At 37.7% G+C, this 15955-nt stretch overlaps 1 long non-coding RNA gene across 1 annotated transcript; it reads left to right on the top strand.

Moving 5' to 3' along the window:
• Nucleotides 1–2342: 2342 nt before the first annotated feature.
• Nucleotides 2343–5408, top strand: LOC110864052. Its single transcript, XR_002549577.1, has 2 exons — nt 2343–2583; nt 5251–5408. It is a non-coding gene; the product is annotated as an uncharacterized LOC110864052 (long non-coding RNA).
• The last annotated feature ends 10547 nt before the right edge of the window (nt 5409–15955 follow it).

Here is a 15955-nt window from a genome sequence, read left to right as displayed (position 1 = left end):
CAGGCCTAGCGATCTCCATTCTTAAACTGAAGTTACAGATTATGTTTTCTTCTATTTATAAAAATACGACATTTAAGCGTTTGATAAAATAGCAGATTGGTATTAGTACTACATCAAAACAAGGCGAAGAAGATGATGTTACTTGATACCTGATCGAGATCGGAGAATTACAACGACGGGACCGGTGGCGTTAAACGGAGGTAACCGGAGACACACAATAAGCGCTTCGGACGGTCGCGCGGAATGGAACTAAGGTGAGCGGCAGTATGGGGAAATCCGAATCAGAACTGTTACGGTAGTCGGAATCAATTAATAATATACGAACTAGATTCCTAAAAATATAACGGTTGGTTTACCGGAACAAGATTACCAACTCTAAAATAAAATTGGCACTGAAACCGAATTGAAAAGAAAGATGCAATCGCATTCGGTACCTGAATCGTTAGTCAAAAGGGCGGCGGTTGTCACAACGGAGTGCAATGATGAGCTTCCGGTGGCTGTATGGCTGATCGAAGGAGGATGTTCGATAGAATATTAACGTCGAACAAGTATTCAAAACGAGAATTAAACGAGGAAAAAAAAAGATCAGAAAGTTATACCGAATACGTAGAAAGAACACGAGTTCCGATTGTTCACGGTGACGTCTTCGAGTTACGACGTAAACTCCGGTGTGTTCTGTGGCTCTGGTGAGATCCCGACTACGGCGAAGGTGCTTATGGTTTGGAAAGAGGTTGTGGCTGAGTGGTTATGTCGAAATGGCCTGGTATATCTATTATATCATTGTTTCAATCTTGTTTTGGAAATCCGAAAACTTCCGAAATACATAAAGGTGTCGGTTGGTGCATTTTATTTGAAATGGAGACTAGGTTCTTGATTCATTCGAAAATGGAAACGCGGAACAATCTCTCAATCATAGCAAAAATTAGGAAGGGTTGAAAGAAAAAAAAAGAAATATACTGTCACTCGTTTTTGGGCGGCAAATTTGGTTCTTCAACATCAAGTGTCTCATTTACATGAAAGGTTTCAAAATATTATAGTTTGACCCCCTTAACTAATATAACTTGACTAACTTGGTTATTAACTTAATTTAACCTAAAAACTCATTCTAACAAACTAACTAGATTATATATATAAATTTTAAATTAATTAAATTGATTGATTAACTAAATAAATAAACAACTATATTGAAAATTAAAAGAAAAAAAAATCTTTCAACAATTATTTATTTCGCAAATTCATTTAATTCATCCACCATTTTATTTAACTGTTAAATTTAAAATACAACCATTTTTTCTTATTTTTTTATTTCTGTATAATATGTATTTTTTCGGATATTACAATTGAGAGTGTATGTAATATAGGTCTACGAAGATTCTTTGTAAGAATCAAAGTTTCTCGCAGAAACTATAAGACTATATTCATTGAACTTGTTTTTGCTGTTTCCACCCAGTGTGAAAACAAAACCTGTAGAGTAAAAATTTCGGGGACGAAATTTCCTAAACAGGGGGAGACTGTGACACCCGGCTTTTCAGGCCGTACCGTACAATTGTAACACGTGTTGTGAATAGATAAAAGGCCATATTTGACTGATTATGATGTTTATATGTGAAATTTAATGAGTTGGTAAATTTAAACTCTGGTAAAAATTATGTTGGCCACGGTAAGATAAACGCTTATCGCGTAACGGTTAAAATGCGAAACGAACGTCGGTGACCACCCGATCAGTGTTAAAATCCTAAAAATAGTCTTTTATGATTAGAATAATAATTTTAATCATATTCATGAGGAAGAATAAATTAAAATGCTAAGAAACTCTATTTTTCGAGTTTAAGCGCGTACCGTGCAATACAGCGCATGTACCGACAAAATACTGTCAACACAGCCTGTCAAGGCAACTGACAATCATTTTAGTAATAATTTGATGAGTTTATTACATTCGAATGATAAAAATAAATAAAAACGCATAAATCTCTATTTTTGCGATTTTAAACGCGTACCGCGTAGCACAGCACGCATACTGCCAAATACCGGCAACGTAGCCAGTCCCGACAAACAAAATATTGTTCAATAATACTTTGGTGAGTTTATTTTTATAGAGCGTTAAAAATAATTTAAAACGCGTTAAAACGGGCTTAAAACGCTAGATAAAATACCCGGTATCCAGTAAAATACCAGTTTTTGTTTGTATATATGTATATGTATATGTATGTGTGTGTTCGTATATATATGTAAGGTGGAGAAGAGTTGGCAGCCATGCAACCTTCTCTCTCTCCTCTCTCATGTTTTTATTGGTTAAAAATGAAGGTGTGTCATAACATGTTGCCTTAAAACTACCAATATTCTTCAAAGTTCAAGAAATTCATTTCAAAAACCCATTAACACACTCTCTCTCTCTAAAAATCAGCCGAACACACCCCCTCTAGCATATTATTTCAAAAATTCTTGATCTTTTCATGGAGATTCAAGCTCATTCTAAGGTGATTACAAGGCCATTTGAATGTTTGAAGGTGATTCCAAGGAGTTTCAAGCAAAAACCAAGCTTTATATCATCTTTTTAATCAAAAACCCACTTGAATCTTGAGGGTATAAAACTATTCTTTTTAAAAGTGTTCTTGATTCTTAGTGTTGAAAATAATAGTGAAAGGTTTCTGTTGAATCTTAGAATATTTCACAAACTTGAAAGTAATAATAAATGGGTTTTCAAAGAGAATAAAAATGAGTGTGTATATACATGTATGTATGGCCGAAAATTATATGAGTATGTGTATTTAGATGTGTTTTGATTTTTGGTTAAATGATTCTTGAATGATAGAATACATGCATGTAATTTTAGTCATAAACTCATAAATGCAAGAACACTTGTATTGTGTAAGAATGATGATGTGATGATGAATGATATAGGTTAAAATTTGTAAAAACATGGATTTAATATATTCTTGAGTATGATCAGATCATAAGTAATGATGTTGATGTTGTATGAGTGCATTAGATGCACATACATGAACATGCATGATGGTATGAAAGCATGAAATGATGATTTGAACATGATTTGATAAAAATGATATTTGATCAGATTATAAACATTAAAATATGATTATTTTGAAGTGTTTAATGATATAAAACTTTGTCATAAGGTTTACTAGCTTTGCATGTTATACATGAGGCTTAGAAACTTGTAGAATAGGTGAAATAATGTGTTTTGAGTATGATTTAGTGAAAATCAGTTTTAATCAGATTATAAACACTAAAATAAAGTTATTTTAAAGTGTTTAGTGGCATATAACTTTGTCTTAATGTTTGCTAGCTTTGCATGTTGTACTTGGTACATTAAAAGTTGTAAAATACGTGAAATCGCATGATTTATGTGAGTTACACAAAAACTGCACTAATCTGATTATAACCACTATTTTAATCAGTAAATGACATGTATTGTGTTAAAAATATCAAGTCGTTTCGAGTTGGGATGATTATAGTAATGTTTAACGCAAAATTATGCGTTAAAACGGTCAAAAATCGGATTTTCGAGTGATTTTTATAAAACTGATTTAGATCAGTAAGTAAACTGATATTTTTAGTTTAAAAATAATTATTTTAACTAATTTTAAGTTTACTTGGTGTTTGGTTGGTCATACTTGACTTTCGACGCTCGAAAACGTTACCGAATCGCTAAAATACACATTTTTCTATGTATACTAGTATGGGTAAAATTTTGGGTAAACCTTATGTGTTAAAATGTGTTATGTGATTTAAAACATGAGAATGTGAAATATGTTAAGTTTTAACATGATTTTAAAGATTGGATTATATATATTAGTGCGTTTTGTGCGGTAGAAACGGTAAAAATCGCGTTAAATGTGTAACTTGTTTGTCGAGCATGAAATTTGATACATAGGATATATTTTATGTATATTTGCTTTAAAATGACAAAATAGATAAGTTAACAAGATTTCGCGTGTTTTGATGATGAATTATGTGAACGGCTATGTATATATATTACGATGCGCAAATCGTAGATATATTGCGTATAAACAGGAGAGTTGACGGATTTACACAATAATGGTCACCAATAAAATCATTCAAGTAGCAAAATCATAAAAATATATATATGGACTCATATATGTATATATATATATATTAACGTGCCAACATAATCAAAAATAATAACTTTTCGAGAAAATCTCAAGTTATGTGATAATTCTAAGAAAACGGAGAAACTTAATATTCTTGTGTTATGAATATTGATTTAAAATCGTTCATATATATATATATATATATATATATATTAGGACGTGTAGAAATCAATCACTGGGATTGCGCTATTTAAAATACGTACCCAAAGGTGAGTGTCACTAAACCCCTCTTTTTACTGCTTTATATATATATTATGGGTAGAACACGCCAATAAAAGGGTTTAATAATGTTTTTGAAATAAAACATACCTTTTGATATAAATTATATATTTTCATTGAAAATATATGGATTTTTAGGAAATTTTATATATATATATATATATATATATATATATATATATATATATATATATATATATATATATTGCGGGATGAAATGGTTTTGAAGAATAAATATGTTTCGGGAGGAAACGGGATTATGCACGGTGTTTGGGGGAAAACGACCGTGTAGTTGGTACGAATATTGCTTGGTCTCAAAAGAGTAAGTATCAGCATAGGCTTACATTTCGGTGGGGATTTCAGGGGATTCGTACAACATCGTGTATTAAATTGTCATGTTAATAGGATATATATATATTGTATGTGAGGCAGACATCATATTACTCTACAAGAGGACCCTGCGCCCATGATGTCGTTTAATCATTTAAATAATGTACACGATGAATTGTTGGTAGATCTGTCGGGTTGACAACCCGGTCGTGACCGGTCGCCCCGTGTCAAGTCAAACGACGAATTTAAATTCTGTTTATTGTCTAGCTTTGATTATCCCTGCATGGTTAATATATAGTTCGTATCGTCTAGCTAACATACGAGTCTAAAAGTTGACGCAATAATTTAATATACAAAACCTGGGCAATATATATTACAGTTGTCGGATCGATGAACCGGCGGAAGGCCCATGGATTTTTAATAAGGAAGTAAAATGGACTTTCTAAAATTTATATGGATGTTTCAAATAAACACCTAATCAGAAAGTTTCCTTGAAATAAAATTGGTAGTAAGTGAATACGTGAACTCACCTTCTTTTATGTTGACACTTGATTTTTAACGTGTTCTACAGGTACTTGAGTTCGGCTTCGGGAATTATGGCGTATCTTGTGGTTGTTGATGCATGTTTTGTCACTTAAATATGTTGGACTAATTTTAAAACTTTCTGGGACAAATGTAATAAGATCCACAAGGATCAAAGAGAATTTAAACTATGTTGTGGTTGTGTCATGTTATGGGACGTCATACTTAAAAACTTATGTTTTAATTAAGTTAATATGTCCAACACAATAATGCATCAAACATCAAGATAGAAATGGGCACCAGCTTCCGTCACCACTACGTTTTATATTCCGCTGCGACGTTTTTGGGGTGTGACACGAGTAGATCGACACTCAAGAACTCATAATTATAATTAAAGAAAACTTACATTTATTAACATAAAGCGTTACAAACGTTACATATCATTCAGTGTATACAGCGGAAGCATAAATCATTTGTTAAGTGTTTAGTAAACCAAGAGTACATAAACCATTGAGCTTGTATTGAGATTCCATGTATCTCGTCGACCCATGACCACTCCAGCTTCCCAGACAGCAAGTTCCAAATAATATAAGCATATAGACCTGCAAGGCATGTAACAACGAATCAACAACAAAGTTGAGCGAGTTCACAGTTGGTTGTTTAGTTTTACCAGTTTGTTTTGAAAACCATAAGTTGTTTCGTAAACCACGAGTTAACCAGTATCTTTGTTTCCCAAACCATGTCCATAATCTGTGGGGGCTTCCCCATGTGAACCACTAGACCCGTTTACCTTATCGACCACTGACTAAAGTAAGTTGGTGCCCTAACGTCAATGTCTATCATCATTGACTAGTGCCCACATCCATTAGTTCACGCCCGTCCTCTGCGGCACGGTGTGAGGCTTGTCAAACCTAAATAGCGCTATCTAACTAATGACCCGCTCACCATTGGCCCGGCGATTAAGTCGATATAAAAGGAGGGACTTCATGATAGAGAGTTTTGGTCTAGTATCCATGTTGTCACCCTTCAGTGAAGAGGGTGTGTACGTAATCCCCAAACCAGGAGATTACGCAGGCTCCGATTATATTCTTATCACGTGTGCTCACCCTTCATTAAAGAGGGTGTGTACGTGTCCAAAGCCAGAAGATCACGCAGTTTCAGTTTAAATCCTTTACCCATTCCCAACCCTTGGGAATCCCATGCCTTGTGGAAAGTGTGAACTCACCTTTGATTTGCTCGGTAAGATTAAAGTATGTGTTCACAGTTTGATCAATCCAATCCTAGTATGGTTTCAATGTCAGTTAGCTACTTACACACATAAATCACATGTATTTATTATGCAAGTATGAATAAGCTTAGCACATATTATCACACATGTACCAGATAACATCATGTTTAATTCCGTTTTGATCACACACCTGACAATGCAACCCATACCCTAACAATTTGCGTTGGACCAGACTAGTGTGGACCAACAGTGCAACGGGCCCCAAGACCACACAAGGCCTGCCCAACCGTTGTGCAGCCCAGTATGCTTCGTGGCCCATTTCCGATAACACAAGATTTGTGTGTGACCTATAGTTGGTGTGTGGCCCAACCGTTATCCTCCCCAGCCCACTACAAGACACAAATATCTCGACACTTATTATCTCATACATCACCTATTCTGTTTTGATAATTGTAGTGCAGCCCGAGTACCAATAACAAACCCAATACTCTAACAATTCACTTAACATATATCAGCCCAACTAATATATATGCAACTTGTTCAAGCAATCGGCCCAACTGACATCGTTAGGAGGTAAGCGGCCCACTAGGTTCCGGCCTTACTTAACAATTCGTTGAAGCCCCTGATTAATTCTCTACAAAGCCCGGCTAAGGCGCCAAAAACTATCCCGTTTTGTTTATGCAGCCCAATCACTTGCACAGGCCCAATCAATTGTGTGACACTATTTTACCCAAAAACCCAAAGCAAATTGTATGTTATTAGCCCAACTCATCTTTTATCCTGCTCAAACTACTCGATATTCAACTCAACTTGAATGCGTACTTACCACTAAGAATGATCATGAATAACTCTAGTTACCCATCATTAACTAATAACATATATACTGTCCTTTCATTTCATCATTGCCGAATCATTACTACACTTTATTAACCCCTTCTATTGCATTAGATGCTCATTATTCTAATTATCATGTTTAAAATTACAAAATCCAATCATCATTAAATCAAACAACCTGAACCCAGCCCCCTTTACTAACCCGAATTCAAAGTTGTTCTACCCAACACCCCATAGTTTTTATAACAAGCACATGATCATCCAATTTCTACCAAGAATTACTACTTCACAAAAATTAACTAACACACATACCATCGTGCACAAACGTAACCGGTAATCATAACATGTGTCGATATTATACTATGCATGACAATGAAATCTGATTCGAACATAAGTAAATTAAACTAACCCAACATCAAGTGCACATGGATGGCATCATGGCATCACGTGGAGCAAGGCTGACTTCCTTTGGTAATTCATGTGAGGACAAGAACCAAAAAAAACATCATCATTGCTTTCTTTTATTTCTTCGAAGTGATATGTTATAATATATTTATACTAACCGAATAATGGATGTTGCTAAGAACTAGAGACTAGCTCAAGGGGGGTACAAACTTCAAAGAGTGCAGGCCGCCGTCGAAGAGAAAGGTAGAGTGTAGTAGGGTTTTTCTTTGTTAACTCATATACTTGAGAGAGATGCATGAGGGTCACGCATGAGGGTCACGCATAATTTACACGAGTGGGCCGATCCCATACCAAGTTTCGTTACAGTTTTGGGCTCCAAAGAACTGGGCCGAGACCCACTTAACTACATGTGTGGTCCTTTAAGCGGTGTGCGACTCGGTAAGATGTGCGACAAAATTTATGGGATCCTTAATTAACATATGATAACTTACATAGCATGAATAAATAACACCCTAAAAGATCAGTCTACGATCAGCGTCACAGACACTCGATTATAACGTGTGATGAGACATGAAGTGTAAATATGCGAGCTAGAGATCAAGGAAATCAAGTACCGTTAACCTTGAAGGTTCGGGTTGTCACATCATCCCCAACTTGAAAGAAATTTTGTCCCGAAATTTAGCAAGTAGCTACTGAGGAAGCTAGTTAGGTTGCATGGTTTCCTAGTTTTCCTGGGGTGTCACATCATCCCCCCATTGGTTTGGAATTTCGTCCCAAAATTCCGCAGTAGCTTCTGCCTCAGTAGTGGTTTCATTATTCTCGAACAACTGGGGATATTTGTGTTTCATTTGATCTTCTCATTCCCGGGTAAAGTCTGGGCCACGACGGGAGTTCCAACGAACTCGAACAATAGGTATCCTAGTGCGTTTGAGAATCTTGACCTCCCGGTCCAAGATTTCCACTGGTTCTTCGACAAATCGCAACTGATCGTCGATGGTGAGCTCCTTGAAAGGAACTATGAGGGTTTCATCTGACAGACACTTCTTCAGATTTAAAACATGGAATACATTGTGAACGCCAGTGAGTTCTTCGGTAGATTCAATTTGTAGGCCACCTTGCCAATTCTCTCCATGGTTTCGAAAGGTCCAGCATAACTCGAGTGGTTTCCTACGCTTAACAGCATAGCTTTTCTGACGGTCACGAGCCACCGCCATTTGTTGTCGTATCTGAGCAATCTTCTCTGTTGTGCCTACGATGAGCTCTGGGCCAGTGATTTGACTGTTTCCAACTTCTGACTAACAAAGAGGTGATCGACACTTCCGTCCGCACAATGCCTCGAACGGAGCAGCCTGGATGCTGGTGGGGTAACTATTGATATACGAAAACTCCACTAAAGGTAGATGCCGCTCCCAGCCATTACCAAAGTCGTTTACATACTCGAAGAATGTCTTCAAGAGTTTGGATGGTGCGTTCAGTTTACCCATCCGTCTGTGGATGATATGCTGTGCTCATGTCTAGATGTGAGCCAAAGGATTTGTGCATTGCTTGCCACAAATCAGATGCAAATCGTGGGTCGCGATCAGAGATAATGGAGGTTGGCACCCCGTGCCTAGCAACCGCTTCTTTCAGGTAGATGACTGCAAGTGTGGAAAACTTATCCGTTTCCTTGATGGCTAGAAAGTGTGCTGGTTACGTGAGACAATCAACGATCATCCATGTGATATTGTTTCCGTTTCGAGTTGTAAGTAGACTAGCAACCAAATCCATGGCAGTCTGTTTTCGCTTTCCATATAGGTGTTTCTGGTTGCTAACACTTCACCTTGACTTTCCTACAAGTCAAACATCATTCCCATACCTAGCTAGGTGGGCCTTCATGCCCGATTACCAGTATAAGGTTTATAAATCCTAAAGCCTCTCATCAAAACCCAGACGACTAGAATATCGAAGCCGGTGTGCTTTGCTCAACACGAGTTCCTTACAGTTGCCGCAAAATGAGACCCACATTCGTTCCATGAGGTAACGAGTACCGTCCGGCCGGTCAAAGGTTGCCTCTCCAAGCCCCGCATGGGTTCGACTTGAAAATCCTCTTCATTCAGTTCTCCAGTTTGGGCAGAGCGAGTCTGATCAGGTAAGTTAGAGTCGATAGCGAGCTGCAGAGCTCGTGTATGTATAGGTTTCACAGTCGTACTCGTTCAGAAGTTCCATCCAGCGATGTCATTGCATGCTTTAGCTTTTTCGAACATCGATACACGGGAGGCCCTTGTGATCGGTCTAAATAACGCATCTGGTACCGTCCAAGTGATGCCTCCATCCAAAATCCCAAAGCCACGATTTTCACCGCCAGTCGTGTGTGTCGCGCAGTTCCTCTTGGTAACTCCATCACGTATGTCATCACTCTCTCGTGTTGCGTCGATGTGCAGTTGGGACCCTGATTCAGACCATAAGGATATACCACTGAATCACCCACACCCTCGGGTAAAAACGATGCTCGGTGCATTGCAGAGTTGGAATTCGAAAGCTGAAATGACGCCCCCCTGTTCTGTCTTTCACGATCACAGCACCCGACTGTGCTAAAGAGATTTAAGTTGCGCGACCTCCGAAAATCCTGTGGGTAAGCTGCGATAGTATCTAGCGAAACCAAAGAATTGTTGCATCCCTCGAATCTAGATGTGACATTTAACGAGACTTCGCGCATAATAGCTCCTCCCACAGAAGTGCTGAAATAGGATACATATGCCACCCATGGTGTTCCTTTCTCCTGGTCATGATTCAGAACGTCGTCAACAAATACGGTCGATTTATGTGATTCCCTGAAGCTGCTGTTGTGTTGATCAACTCAATGATCATGGTGTACAAAGTTGAAATGGCTGCATTGCATTCGACGTGTTGTTCTAAGAGCATTCTCCTCTTGGACTTCTATCTAATGATAGTCCGTTCGCTAGCCAATCCTCGAATGGAAGCTTGTTCCTCCCAACTGGTCGACGGGATGTCAATACATGGTCGAGGCAAACGGTTCTTGACTGCCACCTTGTTGAGTTCTCGATAGTCAGTGCACATACGAAAAGGCTTCTCTTCATGGGTATAGCGAGGGTTCCTTAAAGCGAAAAATCCTGTCCAGTAGTTCCTGTAGTTGGTTAAACAACTCCTGCAACCTTCCTGGTGCAAAACGGTAAAGAGTACGAGTAGTTAGAACTGCTTCCGGCGCGAGGTCAAACTGAGTTCCTACCTAACAGTTGTAGAGATGATCCTGGAAGTTCCTCGGGCAGCACATGGAGGGTAATCACGAACAACTGGTGGATCCTCAATCCCTTTTTCCTAAGCCTTGATATCAGTAACGGGTGCTATCATGGCGGGGTAATCCTTCTGTGGACACTTCTGGCCTTCACTGCTGAATTGATGCTAACCTCTGCACCACTTGGATACTTTATGACAGACGGCAACTTTCCCCTCACGGGGTATAAATGCGCGATGTTTGGTTAACCAATCCTCACTGACTACTGCATCAACATCATTGTGGATAGTGGAAGGAAGATCGATGTCGAAAACTTGTCCCACACGGTTGAATTTGCATCGCTGTAGACATACGAGGCTTCAATTATCTTGCCATCAGCCGATTCCACAACTGGTCTGGTCTCAGGAAGTATCAGGGTTGAACAGAACAGGAACGAAACGATTAGCTTCCACAAACGTGCTGGCCACCATGTTGTTGTAATCCTGGCGTTGCCCACGCCAGCCCTAAATGCCCTTCGATGAGCATCATTTCCAATGTTGCTGTTTTCATTACAAGGGTTTCAAATACTGTCGTTGTTCCTTGGGTCGTTGTCTTCTTAACTTAACCATGGCCAATCCATGTTGTAGGCACCTTTATTTCCATACTGTAGGCTAGAGTTACGTTGTCGCTGTGATTGCTGCTCCCAATGTCGTTGCTCGAAACGAAGCCCTACGATTTTTCACCACCAAGGTCCATCTTTTCACATTCTGAGCCACATCCTAAAGTGCTACTCACTGTGCTGGCAGTTACACATTCCACATTATAGTCGATTGTCATTGCTTATGTCCTGATTGATTCGTAAGGGTTGACTCCCATGAGTCGCTGACAAGGGCTAAGGATTCGATTGAGACCAATTCGCTGGTGCTCGTTACCGGTGCTGAGGTCGGCAAAGTACTATGCTCATCCTCCTGTTCATCGATGTTGCAAGTTATTTGAGTAATACACGGTCTGTTACGAGGGTATAGCAGAAGTGATCACACTTCGGGGTCTAAGATGTCAATACATGAGTTCCAGCAAATGAAGAGGAGTAAGAAAGGTATCGATTAATCATTTGGCGCTGCGACATCCAACTCAGGGACGTTCGTATAAGCACCTAACATTCTACACGATTCGCTAGGTGTTCAGATGGGTGTTCAGGTAATACTCGATAGCATCGAGATTCGAAAGGACCTAGAGATGAATGAAAAGTTCACGCTCGAGTAGGGGGACAATCACTGCTATGACCCTTATAGGTTTGTTATGTTTCACATCGATCAAATAACGGAACGGAATCCCTTTTCCACTTGTTAAGGCTTACTAGGACTCGTATGCACCCCACATTATTATTATGTGTGCACTCACAATAATATTGTGATTTGCATGCTCATCTCAGCTCCTCTTAACTCATGTCAAATGGTTCCCCAAACTCGAGGAGCAAATAAAGTGTATCACGAAGCGTAAGTCATGAAGGTTTAGGGAAATACCACCCTATCAGTCACATAACACATGCGAGTATTCATGAATTCATACTGTTGTGCTAAACGTGCAATCACATGCAAAATCATATGTAGGCTGCCGTCGAAGAGAAAGGTAGAGTGTATTAGGGTTTTTCTTTGTTAACTCATATACTTGAGAGAGATGCATGAGGGTCACGCATAATTTACACGAGTGGGCCGATCCCATACCAAGTTTCGTTACAGTTTTGGGCTCCAAAGTACTTGGCCGAGACCCACTTAACTACATGTGTGGTCCTTTAAGCGGTGTGCGACTCGGTAAGATGTGCGACAAAATTTATGGGATCCTTAATTAACATATGATAACTTACATAGCATGAATAAATAACACCCTAAAAGATCAGTCTACGATCAGCGTCACAGACACTCGATTATAACGTGTGATGAGACATGAAGTGTAAATATGCGAGCTAGAGATCAAGGAAATCAAGTACCGTTAACCTTGAAGGTTCGGGTTGTCACATGTTGATGCATGTTTTGTCACTTAAATATGTTGGACTAATTTTAAAACTTTTTGGGACAAATGTAATAAGATCCATAAGGATCAAAGACAATTTAAACTATGTCGTGGTTGTGTTATGTTATGGGACGTCATACTTAAAAACTTATGTTTTAATTAAGTTAATATGTCCAACACAATAATGCATCAAACATCAAGATAGAAATGGGCACCAGCTTCCGTCACCACTACATTTTATATTCCGCTGCGACGTTTTTGGGGTGTGACACGAGTAGATCGACACTCAAGAACATGGCATTCATAATTTCGCCATAAGTAATTTGCACACATTTATTGTTATTCATTAGGAGATATGTATATATAGGATGCTCTCCCAAACGAAGGTAAAATCTCCATATAATTCTAACAATAATCAAGTGGTAAACACATCTACGTATAGATCACTCGGAACAAATCCCGCAAGATTTATTATTCACACTTGTGAATTTTCCAATGACTTCTTATGAAGTATGTCGACATGAATCTCGTTTGTGTATTTCATCTCAATACATTCAGTACGTTCTTTCATTATTCTCTCATGATGTGGTTACACATTTGATGTCTCGTCTTTGGCATTTAGTCAATGCAATAACTCTTAAGTTGTTTATGTCCAAGATTTTTCATGTACTATCCTTTAAAACCATATTCTATTAAACAATGTATAATTGGCGTTATAATTATTTCCACAAAAATAATTTATAAGTCACAAACATTAGTGATTTATTTCTTTGTAAAAAATTACATGTGTTATCCGAAGATATTGAACACAAAACAATAAAATACATTGGAAATTAAATCATAAGTGCCGAACACTTCTGAAATTTAAACAGAAGCATAAACGATATGTAGATATCAAATATCAAAGTGCTTTGATCTTCAACACTTTATAGTCAAAACCGGTTTCAAATATGTCTAAAAACGCACCCCTTTCGTCTTACATAAACCATTTTTATATAAGAATTTTCATCTTTCCTCTCACTCCATATCATCCTCTCCTTAAAAATGCTTTTATATTTTATATGCTATTTTTTATATGTGACAGTTATTTAGGGATGGTAATGGATCTCGTTCAGGTCGGGCATTTGTAATTCCATACCCATACACATACCCAGTTATAAAATCATGTCCCATACCCGACCCAATACTCATCAGATATCGGGTATACCCACGGGTATCAGGTATATCCATTAGTTTGTTAAAAGATATACGTTGGGATTTCCAAATTCATTTTTACGATTATTATATAATTTTATTCATACAACAACTATTATAAATAAAAAAAAATATACATTACATACACATAAGTTTTATCATGAATTAACAATAACTTTATAATACTTATATAACTAATATGTTTATACTTCACAACATACAAAATATAAATATTATTATCAAATATATATACTAAAAAAATATTTTTTTTCATATTATAAACATACAAAATAAATCACTAATAGACAAGGGTTAATGAAATATAAAAAATATAAATTAAAAAATTCAAGTATAAGATCGGGTATATAGTTGTTGGGATTAAACCCTACCAAAGGAACAGATAATAAAAGCCAAAACTGGATCACAGCAGTAGATTCAGAATAAGCAGATGTTTGGTTGCAAGTCTCTCCCCTTGAAAGTGGTTTCAACATCTGTTGACCTCCTATCTGCTGATCATGCAAACTGCTGACCTACAACTGCTGATCAAGACAAAGTCTGATAGAAGAACTAAAGCTCTGCTGCTCAATCTACTGCCTTGGTTCAAGCACTGCTGATCATAACAAGTACTGCTGGGTTCAAAGCAGTGGAAGGAAGCAGCAGCAGTTTGAGTCTGTTTTATGTATTGAAATGTAATATCAGTAGTTAGCATAGCAGTGTTTGTATAGATCAGAGGTTAGAGTTCTTAGGAGGTTAGATGTCACTTTCATGGTGACGTCAGCTTTGATGCTCAGTGGTTTGCAAGTGCCTATAAATAGAAGAGTACTCTGTAATGTTCTGTTTAGCTCATTCACCATCTTTTTTCTGCACGAACAAACACTGAGCTCAGGCTGAGGGGGAGTTTGCATATCATACACACATTGTAATCAGAGTTTAAAAATAAATTTAATCATTTGATTCAGTGTTTGAAAATGTATGATTGATAGCATTTCTTCTGTTTGATTGTGAAAAGTTTGGTTCCATTAAAATCCGCTGCACTACTCTTTCATTTGTTCATCTAAATTCAAACACAAATCACAATCAATCCAAACTCAAATCCTAACAATTGGTATCAGAGCTAGAACAGTCAAACTTGATCTAACAATCATTTTGACGTAAATAGTTCAGCTCGAAATTGTTGATACTGATCGTTTGTTCGTTGTGTTGAAAAACAGAGTAAGGTTTAATCACCGATATAGTTGATTAATCAGTGCCTGTAAAACAACCGGAAAGATGTCGCAATCACAAGATGATAAAAATAACATTGGCTCTTTGTTTAAACCACCTATAATGAAAAGAAATGAGTACAACATCTGGGAGCGAAGGATGAGTCACATCCTCGCTCAACAAAACACTGGATGTTGGAGGTCTGTCGTTTTCGGTCCTCATGTTCCTATGGTGCCAAGCGCAGAGGACGCCAAAAAATCCATTCCTAAACCAACTGAAAATTACACTGAATTGGATTTTCAGAAGTTTGAACTGGATGCCAAAGCGTTTAGCATCATAGCCTCTGCACTCCCCAATGAAATCTATGCTGGACTGTTACATTGTAACAGTGCAAAAGAATTGTGGGATGCATTGAAGGAACAGTTCGGAGGAACTGAGTGTCGCACCCTGACTTTTGCGGAAGCGTGGGTTTATTTGGTGTGACTTCTTAATACCATAGCAACAATCACAACATGCTATATGATAAAACTTATGATGTTCATCCATTAAAATAGTTAAAAATGCATAACATATTGTCTTAAAACATTAACCACGAAAGGGATTACAAAACAATACTTGTTTAAAACGAGTTCGTAAGACTCAACGGAAGACTAATCGACAAAACAAGGA

Source organism: Helianthus annuus, chromosome 6 (genome assembly GCF_002127325.2).
Source record: "Helianthus annuus cultivar XRQ/B chromosome 6, HanXRQr2.0-SUNRISE, whole genome shotgun sequence".
In the NCBI taxonomy this organism is placed as follows: Eukaryota; Viridiplantae; Streptophyta; class Magnoliopsida; order Asterales; family Asteraceae; genus Helianthus; species Helianthus annuus.
This window is presented reverse-complemented; position numbering and strand designations above follow the sequence as displayed.